This window comes from Bos taurus, chromosome 22 (assembly GCF_002263795.3).
Source record: "Bos taurus isolate L1 Dominette 01449 registration number 42190680 breed Hereford chromosome 22, ARS-UCD2.0, whole genome shotgun sequence".
Taxonomy (NCBI): domain Eukaryota; kingdom Metazoa; phylum Chordata; class Mammalia; order Artiodactyla; family Bovidae; genus Bos; species Bos taurus.
Genome location: NC_037349.1, coordinates 32111333 through 32126189, shown reverse-complemented (window position 1 = coordinate 32126189; position 14857 = coordinate 32111333). Strand labels below are relative to the sequence as shown.

At 45.4% G+C, this 14857-nt stretch overlaps 1 protein-coding gene across 1 annotated transcript in view; it reads right to left on the bottom strand.

The window, feature by feature from the left end:
- The window catches only part of FRMD4B (FERM domain containing 4B), a 358740-nt gene that overhangs the window by 255588 nt on the left and 88295 nt on the right, over nt 1-14857 (bottom strand). Inside the window, exon 2 of the mRNA XM_005222661.5 lies at nt 366-493. The gene's annotated coding sequence lies outside the window, so the exon portion shown is untranslated. The remainder of the gene's footprint in view (nt 1-365; nt 494-14857) is intronic.

Sequence of the window (14857 nt, the reverse complement as noted above, 5' to 3'; positions counted from 1 at the left end):
AAGAAAATTTTACAAGCGTGCAAATGAAATATTAGAAATATGTTGTAGGAAATGTATCTATGGTACAGTAGAGTTAGAACATTGTTACTTTTTGCCTGTTTTTCTTTCTGAGGAGAGAATCCCTTTGTAAAATGTAATCTATTATTTAACTTTTGGGTACTTAGCTTTTATGTGAGAGGAGAGGACTAACTGTATTTACTGATTTTCTTCCCCATTGTTCATAACTCGGAGGTTTTGACAGTAGATCATACCATGTATCATATCGTAGCGCCACTTGATGAGTCAACGTACACTCACAAATATTCATAAACCCACTTTCCTGTAAAACACACCAGAGTTCAGCGTTTACTGAGATGTCTACCTACCTTGAACTAGAAAGTTCAGTCTCGCCTTCCTTTTGTTTTCACTGGAATAATCTTTGGATTTTGTTGGCCAGGCACAGATGTCATCTTCTTCCCTCACACATTCTTTCTTCTGGATTTCCCATCAAAGCCTGGAACACAGAACAGAGCAGCTCCTTGATGTCTGTGGGCACGGAGGAGAGAACTAGAAATCTCACACCAGGGACACTTCTAATGTATTTCCAATTTTCCTTTGGTTGGCTACAGTTGAATCACAGTTTTAGAAATTCACTTAATTAGGAGATTTAGAATAGAGCTATCTCAAAATACAGAGGAAAAGAGGCCACCCTCTTTAAAGATTTGAAACGGATGTGGCTTCTCACGTCCTGCCTTCCATTGAATACAGAGTGTTAGGTTTCTGTCTTTGTAGGAGATGCTGAGCACTAAAAGTTACCTACAGTCAGTTGTAAAATCAGGGCTGTCAGAGCAGGGGGGACCTCAATAAAATACCACCTCGGAATGTGTGTCTCAGAAATGCTGAAACCAGGATGGCACTCCTGAATCTCGTTTTTAACAGATGTCAGTTGTGGAGGGAATGAAGTGTGTGTCATGAATACTGATGAAATGTCGTGTGTGTGTGTGTGTGGGGGTGGGTGTGTGTGGTGTGTGTACTGCACCATAAGATACACTCATTTATATGGATTTGTCATTCTCCCTATAAAAGAAAACAGCTAATCCCCAGAAGCTCTCCCTGAGTCAGGAAGCACCGCTCTCCCTCGTCAACTGTGGGCTCCCACTGTTTCACTTGCAGCAGGAGTGAAGATCGCCCAGGAGGGCGGAGGCAGCGGACGTGGTATTCATTCATCATTCTGCCACGTGGGTCAGTAAGACTCCACTGTCGTGCCATGAACCCCAATGCACCCCGAGCCCGGCCTGTACGACCCTCAATTCCTCTTAGATTTGGAAGCAGGTGTGAGGTGGAAGGGGACAACAGGAAGTTGGTGCAATTCCTTCACAAGCATCTTTGCCCCTTTTCCCCTTATCGCCACCCTAGGATGAATCCACCTTTTCCAACAGAAGCAGAGAACAAACCTGACTCCATATACGATCTGTTTCTCTAATTCTAACCCCGGTGCTCTGTGGCTTGTGCTTAGCCATACTGGCTTGCAGCTTCTGTAAAGGAATGCTGCTGAGAGCCTGAATTATACAGGACAGCCCATTCTCAAGGGTCTGACCTTTCCATTCAGACAGTTTCTTCACATGCAAAGTGAGACGTCGGTGCGAATCAAAGAACAAGCCCCTTCCAGGCCTTCCAGTTCCTGAGAAGCTTCAACTTCGTACGGAGTTCTTTGTGATTGGGCTATGGTCAAGTTTTATTGTACACCTTCCAAATTTTTTTTTAGGATGAGCTTATACTATTTTCATAACAGAAAAGAATAATTCATTTTAAAACATAACATTTCTCATTGTTACTCAGACATTTTCACAAGCTAAGATGCTTGTATTCCCGTACTAAACTTACTATGTGACTCTCCACGAATACAAAACAATGTCCCAACATATGCTTATCCAACACACTGTATGAAACAAATGTAAAATTTGATTTAATAGGCAAAATTGGATCTGTGACTCCATGCTGTTGTTTAGTCACTAAGTCTTGTTTGCCTCTTTTACGACCCCATGGACTGTAGCCTGGCAGGCTGCTCTGTTCCATGGGATTTCCCAGGCAAGAATTCTGGAGTGGGTTGCCATTTCCTCCTTCAGAGGATCTTCCCAACCCAGGGACGGAACCGACATCTCCTGCGTTGGCAGACAGATTCTTTACCACTGAGCCACCAAGGAAGCCCCTGTGACTCTACACAAGATGATAAGGATGAAACTAAACAGCCCAAAGATCCAATCTCAGCCAAAATCTCATACCACATAGAGAAATTAGCAGTACTTAAATATTTAACAATGCCTTGTAATTTTTTTAGACTTCTGGGTTTCAAAATTTCTGACAAAGTAATTCACAAGCCATAATTAACAAAAACAGGCAACCTCCCCCAAAGTCTCCCAGAGCAAAAGTAAATTCCTCAGAGCCCCGCCCCACCCCCAGTCGGCATGCTGTGAACAGTGGCATGCCAACAGTAAAGCCAGCAGCAAACAACAGAAGCCAGAGAGGGTTTGGATGTTGCTCCGAACTGGCGTCTGCTGAAAATGGCTATAGCAAAAGAAGGCTGTGATTAGAAAATCATGACATTTCCAGCACCCACTTATTAGCACGTCTGAATCACAAAAAGGAGATCATACAGTCTTTACAAACAGAGTCCCCATTCCAGGATATTTACAAATACTTTTGCTGTTTCAGCCCTCAGAGCAACTCAGTCACTGCTCTGGAGGCAGACAAAGGATGCAGACACCCTAACTAATCACTCCAGGTGGTCTCCCAAGTAAGACCCCCATCACTTCCTGGTTGCTCCGACCATAAAACTATGCATCCTTTCTCTTCATCGCCCCACTTCCCATTCATCAAATCCTTGCAGCACTACCTCTAAAACACATCCCATCCATCTGTTCTTCTCTCCTTTTCCCCAATGCCATTACTCAGCCAAGCCCCAGCATCTCTCCCTTAGACTACTTCCACAGCCATGCTTCTAACTGTACCCCTGGCCCCGGGTCACTCCCTTCTTCTCATAGTGGCCACACGACAATCCTCTCTCACCGTCAGTATTTCTCACGCTGGCCTCCTTTTCCTGCCTACCTTTGCCAAGCCGTTCTCATCTGCTGTCCCCACCGCTTACTTAGATTTCTGTTTCTCTAGGTTGTCCCATAGCTGGCTACATTTCATCATTCCAACCCAACACAATGGCCTTCCCTGACCACTGTATCCTAACTACTATCAATCTGCATTTGTGTGATTCTTTCCAACCCTGATAATGTCCCATAGGATCCTAAAGACACATCCCCAGCAAGAAAAGGCCCAGAGCCTAAAACAAAGCACACAGTAGACACAAACTGACTTTTAATCAAATGAATGCTTCAGATTAAATTAGGACCCAACTTTTCAATCCTCTCTGTCCCTTCAAAGTCAATGCCTTGCTTAGAAGACAAGTTGTTAATTTTCCGAAGAGACATCTCTCTGAATATCTTCACTGTCATCCCACAGCTAGGTTAGCCTCCAACATAGAGTTCATTGCTCTTGAAACAGAAGATTCTTCAAAGATGTCAAATTAAACTTAAGACCTTGCTGACAAGTGAAGATGACTTGTACAGCGTGTCTTGACTTAGGGGAACAATTGCGTAGGCTGTCACTGTCGAAGTCAGGGCTCCGTGTCTGAGTGCGTTGATGGGTATGGCACATGGGCTGAGGCAGACGGATATTTTTGAAGGGCTGAGGAAGCTTGCTAGGAGGTTCTCTGTGCTCTAGCCAGACATTCAGTATGAGGAAAGCTCATTTGGGGCCCAGATAAGAGGATCAACTATCTGAAATGTTAGATGGGCCTCCTCTCAAGGTAATTTCACTCTAATTTGCAGAGTGAACTACAGAGTGAGACTGATGGCTGATTTTCTGCATAGTATCATGATTCAGAAATCAGTTTTACACGTTCATCATCTCTTTTGTTTCTCAGGACAGTTCCAAAAGCTTGGCCAGATGTACTAATTATACCTGTTTTATATATGTGAGTATGAGATTTGCGATCCCATCATGAGTAAATATGGAAACTTGATTTAGAATCAAGATCTTAGATCATCTAGAGATGCTAATGAACCAATAAGAGAGAAAATGCAACAGTCATTTTCAAAAGCAACCTTTTTGAGGTACAATTTATATACAATAAAATACACTCCTATTTTAAGGGCTCAGTTTGTTGATTTTTGACATATAAACACACTCTTATACCTACCACCTCAATCAAGATATAGCATGTCTTATCCTCTGAAAAGTTCCTCCACATCCCTCCATCCTCCATTCTCCCCTTTATCTCCGATCTCTGCCCCAGGAAGCCACCGATGTCCTTCCTGTCACTATATAGTGATGCGTATTTTTCTACAACTTCATACAAATTAAATCAGACAGTCTGAATTCTTTTTGCATGTGGCTCCTTACACTCAGCATATTTCTGAGACACAACCATGTTGTTACACATGTTAGTATGTATACAAATACACACACACACACACACACACATGTTTCCAGGTGGCACAGTAGTGAAGAATCCACCTGCCAACGCAGGTACGCAAGACTCAGGTTTGATCCCTGGATCAGGAAGATCCCCTGGAGTAGGAAATGGCAATCCGCGCCAGTAGTCTTGCCTGGAAAATTCCAAGGACAGAGGAGCCTGAAGGGTTATAGTCCATGGGGTCGCAAAGAGTCAGATACATCTGAATGACTGAAAGTGCGCATGCGTGCACACACACACACACACACACACACACACACACACGTCATATCCTTTTTTTCTCTGTAAATACTTTGGAGTAGAATGGCTAGATCCTATGATAGGGTATATTAATTTTACACAAAATGAAAACTGTGGTCCAATGTAGCTTTCCCATTTTACATTCCGCCCAGCAGGATATGAGAGTTCCAGTTGCTTCATGTCCTTACCAACACTTGGTATTGTCAGCCTTTTAATTTTGTCCATTTTAATAGGTATGAGGTGGTATTTCATTATGGTTTGAATATGGGTTTCCTTGGGGCTAACAATATTGAACATTTCTTAACATGCTTATTGCCCAGCTATACGACTTCTGCAGAGGGCAATTTTCAAGGTAAGAGATATAAATTTCACATGTGTAAGAATTTGCTTTATTTTAGAAACAATTTTTGAAAAATAGAACTTGGAAAAATATTTACTAAAAGAGTCATGAAATATTCAGATTATGAAGATCAAATATATTTAGAGGCTAAACTAAAAATAATGAAGGCAGGAATATGGTAGAAAATATTCACATTTTATTTGCTTTGTATTTTGCACTGTACACTCATCTAATGCTCTAAGAAACTAGGGGACTGGAATTTGAAGAAAGGAGCTCAGACTGAATTAACTTGATGTCAGCAAAGAAGGGAAAAGCTCTGCTCTTTTCCCTTCCAATTATTCCTTCTTCCCTAGACTTCATTTTATAGATCATGGGCTCAATTATTCACTGTATCTTTTTATATCTAGTCTCATAAAACTGTAAGATGAATCATTACAAAATTAATATTCAACAGGCTTTATATAACTCTGCTTAATGCCATGTATAACTCAGATTTTTATCACCCCAAGGCCTCTCAAGATCTATAAATGCCACTACATTAATAAAATACCATGTATTTAACTCTAACATTCCCATCACAACTCAATACCACAAAACCACTCAATTTAAACTAGACAACCAGACAGACACCGATGATGGACATGGACTACACAGAAAAGGTCAGGCTCTGCATCAGAAGTCCGGTGATGACAACAAGGTCACGCTCTAACCCATTTGTTTTGAGAAACTCAATAGTTCTAACGAAAATGAGCTTATTGTGCTTCTAGGGGCACTCACACAGGAACCATTATGAATGTTTTATATCACGTGGTCCCAAAGAGCTTCTCACTCTTAAGTAATCATCACCTTCCAGGAAGAAAAAAAAAAAAGCTGCTGAATGCATCTGCTAGATACCACCTCATAACCCCCATCCAACAGAAGCAGAAGAAGAGATTAAAAAGAGGTGGCAAGAATCCACAGAAGATTCCTGACCCAGATAACCACGATGGTGTGGTCACTCACCTAGAGCCAGACATCCTGGAGTGTGAAGTCAAGTGGGCCTTAGAAAGCATCACTACGAACAAAGCTAGTGGAGGTGATGAAATTCCAGCTAAGCTATTTCAAGTCCTAAAAGATGATGCTGTTGAAGTGCTGCACTCAATATGTCAGCAAATTTGGACAACTCAGCAGTGGCCGCAGGACTGGAAAAGGTCAGTTTTCATTCCAATTTCAAGGAAAGGCAATGGCAGAGAATGCTCAAACTACCGCACAGTTGCACTCATTTCACATGTAGCAACATTTATGCTCAAAATCCTTCAAGCTAGGCTTTAGCGGTACATCAACTGAGAACTTCCAGATGTACAAGCTGGATTTAGGAAAGGCAGAGGAACCAGAGATCAAATTGCCTGCATTCATTGGATCATAGAGAAAGCAAAGGAATTCCACAAAAACATCTAACTTCTGTGTCATTGACATGTTAAAGCCTTTGACTATGTGGATCATAACAAACTGTGGAAAACTCTTGAAAAGATGGGAATACCAGATGACCCTACCTGTCTCCTGAGACACCTGTATGCAGGTCAAGAAGCGATAGTTAGAACTAGACATGGAACAACTGACTGGATCAAAATTGAGAATGGAGAATATAAGGGTGTATATTGTCACCCTACTTAAGAAGCACTGTAGGGCTTCCCTGGCGGCTCAGTGGTAAAGCATCCACTTGCCAACGCAGGGGACGTGGGTTCGATCTCTGGTCCAGGAAGATCCCACATGCCACGGAGCTGAGTTGCCCTAAGCCCTTGCCCCACAACTACTGAAGCCCCAAGCTCCAGAGCCCATGCTCTGCAATTAGAGGGTAGCACCTACTTTCCACAACTAGAGAAAAGCCCGAGCAGAAATGAAGACTCAGCACAGCCAAGAATAAAATCAATATATACATAAAAGTATAAAAAAAAGCAGTGTAATAAGCCTGTATATACAAACAAGAAGACAGGATTTAGGGTGCAGCTGGAATGAGGTGAAGGAGTCATGCTGAACACCATCTGGAACCAGACAAAAAAGCCTGTTGGAATCCTGATTCCTGCCACTTGCCTAGTAGGTAACCTTGAGCAAGTCACTTAAACATTTTACCCCAACTCCCTTATCTTGAGAAACAAAGCTAGTAATTGCTACCTTCTTTTACCAATGCCAGGTATTGAGTTAAACTTCATTAAGTTCCCAGGGGAACCTGGCACAGAGTCTGAATTTGACAAACATTTGTCAAATGAATGAAAGAATCGTGACCAAACACATGCTGGGTCTTTAACAGCAAAAGTGGCACTTGGGCAGAGCAGAGAGTGAGGAAACAGGAATGAGACAGTAGTCCTGCCTTCCGCCTAGTTAGAGGGACAGAGAATATATATTATTCTTACACCCACGCACACACAAATACATATATGTGTATACAGGCTTCCCAAGTGGCGCCAGTGGTAAAGAACCCCCCTGCCAATGCAGGAGATGCAAAAGACTCAATCCCTAGGTTGGGAAGACCCCTGGAGAAGGGAATGGCTACTTACGCTAGTATTCTTGCCTGGAAAATCCTATAGACAGAGGAGCTTGGTGGGCTATAATCCATGGAGCAGCAAAGAGTTGGACAAAGCTGAGCATACACACACACACAGGCTGTAACCTATAGCCAATCAGTAACAAATATACAGCAAAGTCCTAAAGAAGCACGCTTGATATAGCCAGGTCAGGGAGATGCAGCCAGCTCAGCTACAGCAATCCCTTGAGCCACCAATGAGCTGTCCATATGTAAAGTCAAAAGAACCACATAAAAGACAGAACCATATATTGAACCCAGTATAGCCAAAGCTGTCATTTTAACCTGAAAGCAATTTGAGTTTACTAATGCGGCCCTTTACATTCTATCTTTTTATGCTCTAAGCCTTAGAATCCTGTGTGCATTTGTGTTTACACGACATGTCAGTTGAGCCTGGCCACACTGCAGATTATCAGCAGCCATGTGTGGCTACTGGCTTCTGTACTGGACAGCGTGGTTCCAGATGTATGGAGATGGGGGTGTCTGCTGAGGACAGACACAGGCAGGTAGGCTTGTGGAGCAAGGGGGGTTTGAATGGATGGACATGAAAAGATGTGACTTTGGGTGCTTTTCAGAGCTCTCTGCTGGCATGAAGGCTCTGGTGGGAGCACCTTCTAGAAGGCTCCTTGACCCTGTTCCTTCTGCCTCCAGGAGTTTCTGAATCTGCTCCCTGCTGGTGCACAAGCCGCACTGGGACCTTGTTCTTGCTCTCTGCGGCCCCTCCGCACCCCCACGCTGTCCCTTCCTTCCTGGACCTCCTTACTTGGCACAATGCCCGGTGTGTGGAAAGCACAGGTACGTACTTTAAAAAAGTGATTTCTTCGTGGCACCGCATGGCTCTAACTAAATCAAACACAAAGTGAATACCTGAGACAGCCAAACTCTGGCTCCCAGAGCCACAAGGTCTGGCGGAGCCCCAGTTCGCCCTCCAGCCACAGAGTCAGGAGCTAAACAGGTGCTGGAGCCATTCCCAGCAGAAAAGCCAACGGGCACCCGAGCTCAAGAGGGGATGGGTGGGCACACAGCCAGGCTGTGAGCGTGGCCCTTGCAAGAGACATCTGACCCGCCACGTGCAAGTGCTGGTCAAGTCCACCTTCTTTTGGCCGCACCGCATGGCACGGGGGGATCTTAGTTTCCCAGCCAGGGATGGAATCTGCGCCCCCTGCAGTGGAAGCTCGGACTCATACCCACTAGACCGCCAAGGAAGTCCCCAGGTTCACTGTCTAAGGTAAGATGGACGAGGGAGACCCACGTGGCTGGGAAGTATGTGGTGGCGCATACTGAAAAGGAATTGAGGTGATGTATAAATCAGGAATGGGAAAGATGGAGGTTAGAAGAGGAAGGCAGACCACCAGAAACCAAGAGTCATTTTACAGGCTGTCCCCCCAACAGCTGAAGACACCCTCCCCTAAGCAAGTGTTTAAAGCGGGCCCTCCTCTGGAAGCCACGCTGGGTCACGTGGGGGCTGGACCCACGGTGGCCTCCCCCTTCCCCCATCCTGTCTCCTCCCATAGCTAACATCTGGGCAACAATCACAGGCAGGCAAACAAAAGAAGTGCCTGGGGTGAAAAGACAGGACAAGCATTCTCCCCGCAGCTCCCTGCTGAGTCCCAATCACAGACTTCCTATTGGTTTGCAGGAGAAGGAATTTCTGAGTGGTCGCTAAACTCAGCTCAATAATATCATGATCAGAAGGCATGTTCCTTGTGTGGAAGTCACCCAGGACCCACCCGTTGTCAGCACGGGGGAAGGTGACCCCACTGTGCCCGGGTCTTGCAATTTTTCTCAAGTTTTAAATATAGATTTTGTGGGACATTTTCCAGCTTTAAAATGTTTGGAACAACGTCAATAAATTTTTAAACACTGGGCTGGCCCACACTGTGCGAGCCAAAGAAAGCAATCAGTGGGACTGCCAGCTTGAGATTCCCACAAGTTCAAAGAGACCCAGCCGAGGTCCAGCTCCACCACCACTGGGTCGTCTGTAGCTCCTCCGTTCCATTTCGTTCCGAGGCTTAATTCGGATCAGGCACATGAAGGGCTTACCAGGGCTTCTGGCACACGGTGAAGGCAGTTAATAGCTGGCGTTGGCTAGCACTACAGAACTTCTGAGATTTATTTCTAACTGTGATATAGGGAGCAGATCACAGGAAACCCTAGAGACAAAACATCTGAAACAGGGCTCCTCTCCCACGAATGATTCCCTGTCTCTTTAATTCTGTTTCACGGGTTAGATTTATGTGCTTTCATTTTACTGTCAGAATTTATGAAACTCGATCTGGCTGCATAAAGGCAGCAAGGAAGTCGGGGAAGGTAAAGCGAAAGCTGAGGTTGGTATAAGTTTTCTAGAAAGTACTTTGGTGATGTTTCCCAGGTGGCTCAGTGATGAAGAATCTGCCTGCCAAAGCAGGAGTCGTCTCGCAGGAGTTGAGAGTTCGATCCCTGGAGGAGCAAATGACAAGCCACTCCAGTATTCTTGCCTGGAAAATCCCATGGACAGAGGAGCCTGATGGGCTACAGTCCATGCGGTTGCAAAGAGTCAGACATGACTGAGCACACACACAATGCTTAGCAAAAGATCAAAACAAAACAAAACAAAACTGTATGCCTTTTGACTCAGGCATTCCACTGTAAGAAATTTTTAGCCTAAGTAAAAACTGATAGTTTTTCATAAAGACTTAATCCTAAGAATCTTTATGACAGGGAAGACTACAATGAATGAAATGAAAACAATTAAGGAAATTAAATGGCCATAAATAGGGGGTTGGTTGCAAGAGTTATGCTAGAAAGCTGATTTCTGTCTATCACGGCCCCCATGACTCTCAGGGCACTTATGATGTTCCGTGTATGTCTCACATGGACCCCACCATTGGAGCCGAGGGCCTGTCAGTCTCGTTCACTGCTGAGTGCACCACTATACACAAGCTAGCACATAATGGTAACCAACAAATATTTAAATACATCCAATCATATGTAGTGTCAGTCTACATTTATTAAAAAAAAAAAAAACGCATGTATTTCTGGAAGTTCTATTATTTGCGCTTTTCCCTAGATAGGGTCTCACTACACTCTCAGTATCTTCCGCTGACTTTTGTAAGTAAACTTTTTTTTATTATTAACTTATTTATTGTAAGTAAACTCTTACTGGAACAGAGTCATGCTCATTCTTTTACACACCCTCTAGGGCTGCTTTTGCAGGATAATGCAGACCTGAGTACTTGCAACACAGACTATCTGGTCCTTCAGAAAAGTTAGCTGACTCCAGCTCTAGGTCTTAGAAGTTTTTAGGAGTGCTTTCACACACACACACAAGGTGGGAAACAAATCCTCAGGGAGGGCGTTGGGGAGTTTTACACTCCACTGCACAGTGTTTAGTAATGGACAGCAGAAGAATAATAAAGGCAAATGCAAAAATATGGACACCTCGGGCCGCCACTTTTTCTTTTCCCCAAAGATTTAACGCTGGTTCCTGATATTGCCTGAAGCTTTCTATCTACTTTAAAATGTTGTTGTTCTTTATTGCAAAGTGGTGTCCAAATCTTTTGAGAAGCCACAGACTGTAGCCCACCAGGTCCTCTGGCCATGGAGTTTCCCAGGCTGAATACTGGAGGGGGTTGCCATTTCCACCTCTAGGGGATCCTCCTGACCCAGGGATCAAACCCACGTCTCTTCCATTAGCAGCTGGCTTCTTTACCACTGAGCCAGGAGGGGAACAAAACGAATGATACTGCAGTTAAAAAAAAAAAATAAATGTTAAAAAAAAAAAGACAAACGCCAGGTGCCGCGTGCCTTAGGGACTGGTATTCCTGGAGACCAAGCCTCTCTCCCCGCTCCCCCCGCACCCCGCGTCCCCCGCTGAAGTGTGGTGCATCTGAGAGCTCGGAACGGGGCGCCAGCGAATAAGCCCTCCTTGGCCCTGGAGTGCCCGGTCCCCTGTGGATGGGAACCCGATCCCTGATCCGGGCGGGCTCTCCTACATCTCAAGCAAGTTGAGTGCACCCACAGAACGATGGACTTCTGTGCCGGAAGAGCTTTGAAAAGTCATCACCTGTTCCCCAGGGTTCCTGGTGCTGAAGTTCCCACCTGCACCTTCCGTCCTGTCCTCGGGAGTCACACCGCCTATGGATGGCAGCACCATCAGCATCGCCGCTAGGGAGGGACTTGGGATTTCTGGGAAAGGGGACGCTACGGAGGAAAGAGTATCCAGACACGAGCCCTGGGCTCTTTCTTCCAGCACATTCCACAGAAAGCTACCACCCAGGACACCACTTTCTCTAGGGCTCTGGTTGCCCAACCTACCCTAGCTGGGTCTGGAGAAGTGCTGCCGCCTTGTGGAAGTTTTCTCAACTACAAGTGCCAGAGCGGAACTTGGGGTGGCTCAAGAGTCTCAAAACTTCAGTTCAGTTCAGTTCAGTCGCTCAGTCGTGTCCGACTCTTTGCGACCCCATAAATTGCAGCACGCCAGGCCTCTCTGTCCATCACCAACTCCCGGAGTTCACTCAAACTCACATCCATCGGGTCGGTGATGCCATCAAGCCATCTCGTCCCCTTCTCCTCCTGCCCTCAATCCCTCCCAGCATCAGAGTCTTTTCCAATGAGTTAACTCTTCGCATGAGGTGGCCAAAGTACTGGAGTTTCAGCTTTAGCATCATTCCTTCCAATGAACACCCAGGACTGACCTCCTTTAGAATGGACTGGTTGGATCTCTTTGCAGTCCAAGGGACTCTCAAGAGTCTTCTCCAACACCACAGTTCAAAAGCATCAATTCTTCGGCGCTCAGCCTTCTTCACAGTCCAACTCTCACATCCATACATGACCACAGGAAAAACCATAGCTTTGACTAGACGGATCTTTGTTGGCAAAGTAATGTCTCTGCTCTTGAATATGCTATCTAGGTTGGTCATAACTTTCCTTCCAAGGAGTAAGCATCTTTTAATTTCATGGCTGCAGTCACCATCTGCAGTAATTTTGGAGCCCAAAAAACAGAGTCTGACACTGTTTCCAATGTTTCCCCATATATTTCCCATGAAGTGATGGGGCCGGATGCCATGATCTTCGTTTTCTGAATGTTGACCTTTAAGCCAACTTTTTCAGTCTCCTCTCACTTTCATCAAGAGGCTCTTTAGTTCCTCTTCACTTTCTGCCATAAGGGTGGTGTCATCTGCATATCTGAGGTTATTGATATTTCTCCCGGCAATCTTAACTTCAAAGCAAAAAATGGGAAAAAAAGGAAACACTAACAGATTTCATGTTCTTGGGCTCCAAAATCACCTCCAATGGTAACTGCAGCCATGAAATTAAAAGATACTTGCTTTGGAAGAAAAGCTATGACAAACTTAGACAGTGTATTAAAAAGCAGAGATATCACTTTGCCAACAGTCAAAGTTGTAGTCAAAGCTATGATTTTTCCAGTAGTCATGTATGGATGTGAGAGTTGGACCATAAAGAAGGCTGAGTGCCCAAGAATTGATGCTTTCGAACTATGGTGCTGAAGAAGACTCTTGAGAGTCCCTTGGACTGCAAGGAGATCAATCCTAAAGGAAATCAACTCTGAATATTCATCGGAAGGACTGATGCTGAAGCTGAAGCTCCAATACTGTGGCCACCTGATGCAACGAGCTGACTCATTGAAAAAGACCCTGATGCTGGGAAAGACTGAAGACAGGAGAAGAAGGGGGAGGCAGAGATGAGATAGTTGGATGGACTAACCGACTCAGTGGACATGAGTTTGGCAAACTTCAGGAGATGGTGAAGGACAGGGAAGCCTGGCATGCTGCAGTGCATGGAGTTGCAAAGAGCTGGACATGACTGAGCAACTGAACAACCACGTGGCCTGGCGATCCCACTCCTGGGCCTGTATGCCAAGGAAAACCATAATTTGAAAAGACACCTGTACTCTAAAGAAGTTAGGACGGTGGGATTCAAACACACGCAATATCATGTATGAAAGAGATCATCAAGAAGCACCTACTGCACAGCACAGGGAACGCTACCCAGTCTCTAGAACCTGTAGAAGAAAGTGAATAAGAGCTGATATGCTGCTGCTGCTGCTGCTAAGTCGCTTCAGTCGTGTCCGACTCTGTGCGACCCCAGAGACGGCAGCCCAGCAGGCTGCCCCGTCCCTGGGATTCTCCAGGCAAGAACACTGGAGTGGGTTGCCATTTCCTTCTCCAATGCGTGAAAGTGAAAAGTGAAAGTGAAGTCGCTCAGTCTCATGCGACTCTAAGCGACCCCATGGACTACAGCCCACCAGGCTCCTCCACCCATGGGATTTTCCAGGCATGAGTGCTGGAGTGGGGTGCCATTGTCTTCTCTGAAGAGCTGATACATGTATATGCATAAATTAATCCCTTTGTGCTACATCAAAAACAACCACAACACTGTAAGTCAATTGCAACCCACTATAGAAGCAAAATCAAATCTAAAAAGTAAAAAAGGAAACTAAACCAAAGTCCTTAGGCCTCAGGGAATGGGCTAGTGTCACATGCCAGGACCCAGGCTGCCTGGGGTCCCCCAGGCTGAACTGTGGGGCAGCTGAGGGAGCTGGGGACGAGGTGCCAGAGAATTAACCCTTCTTGGGCCTGGAAGACCAGGTCTCCTGTGGATGGGGCCCCACTCTCCTGATCCAGGTGGGTCCTCCTACACCTCACGCAAGTCGAGTAACCCAAACAACGGTGGACCTCTGTGCCAGAAGAGCTTTGAAAAGTCACCTGCTCCCCAGGGCTCTGGGTGCTGGGGTTCCCACTGGCAACCTCCTTCCTCGCGAGTCATCCTGCCTATGAACGAAAGCACCCTCAGCATCGCCATTATGGCAGGGCTTGAGATTTCTGAGAAAGGGCCAGGCTACGTGGAAAAAGTACCAAAACAGGAGCCCTGGGATCTTTCTTCTGGCATACTCCACTGGAAGCCGCTACCCTGGAACACCGCTTCTCTAGGGCGCTGGTTGCTCAAGCAACCCTAGCGGGGCACAGGGGAGTGCTGCCACCTTGTGGACATTTTCTGGAACTACAGGCACCAGAGCTGTGCTTCTGGGCGCCTCAGAATCACAAGGCCTGTAAAAGGACAGCAGCCTGTAAGTAATGTCCACTGGCAGGTCATCAAAAAAGAATTCAAAAGAGGGCAGATCATGCAGAAGCCAATTTCCAGAGGTCAATTTAAATTAGACGCACATGTTTTTTTTTTCCCTCTTCTATTTGTTTTTTTTTAAAGCACATAT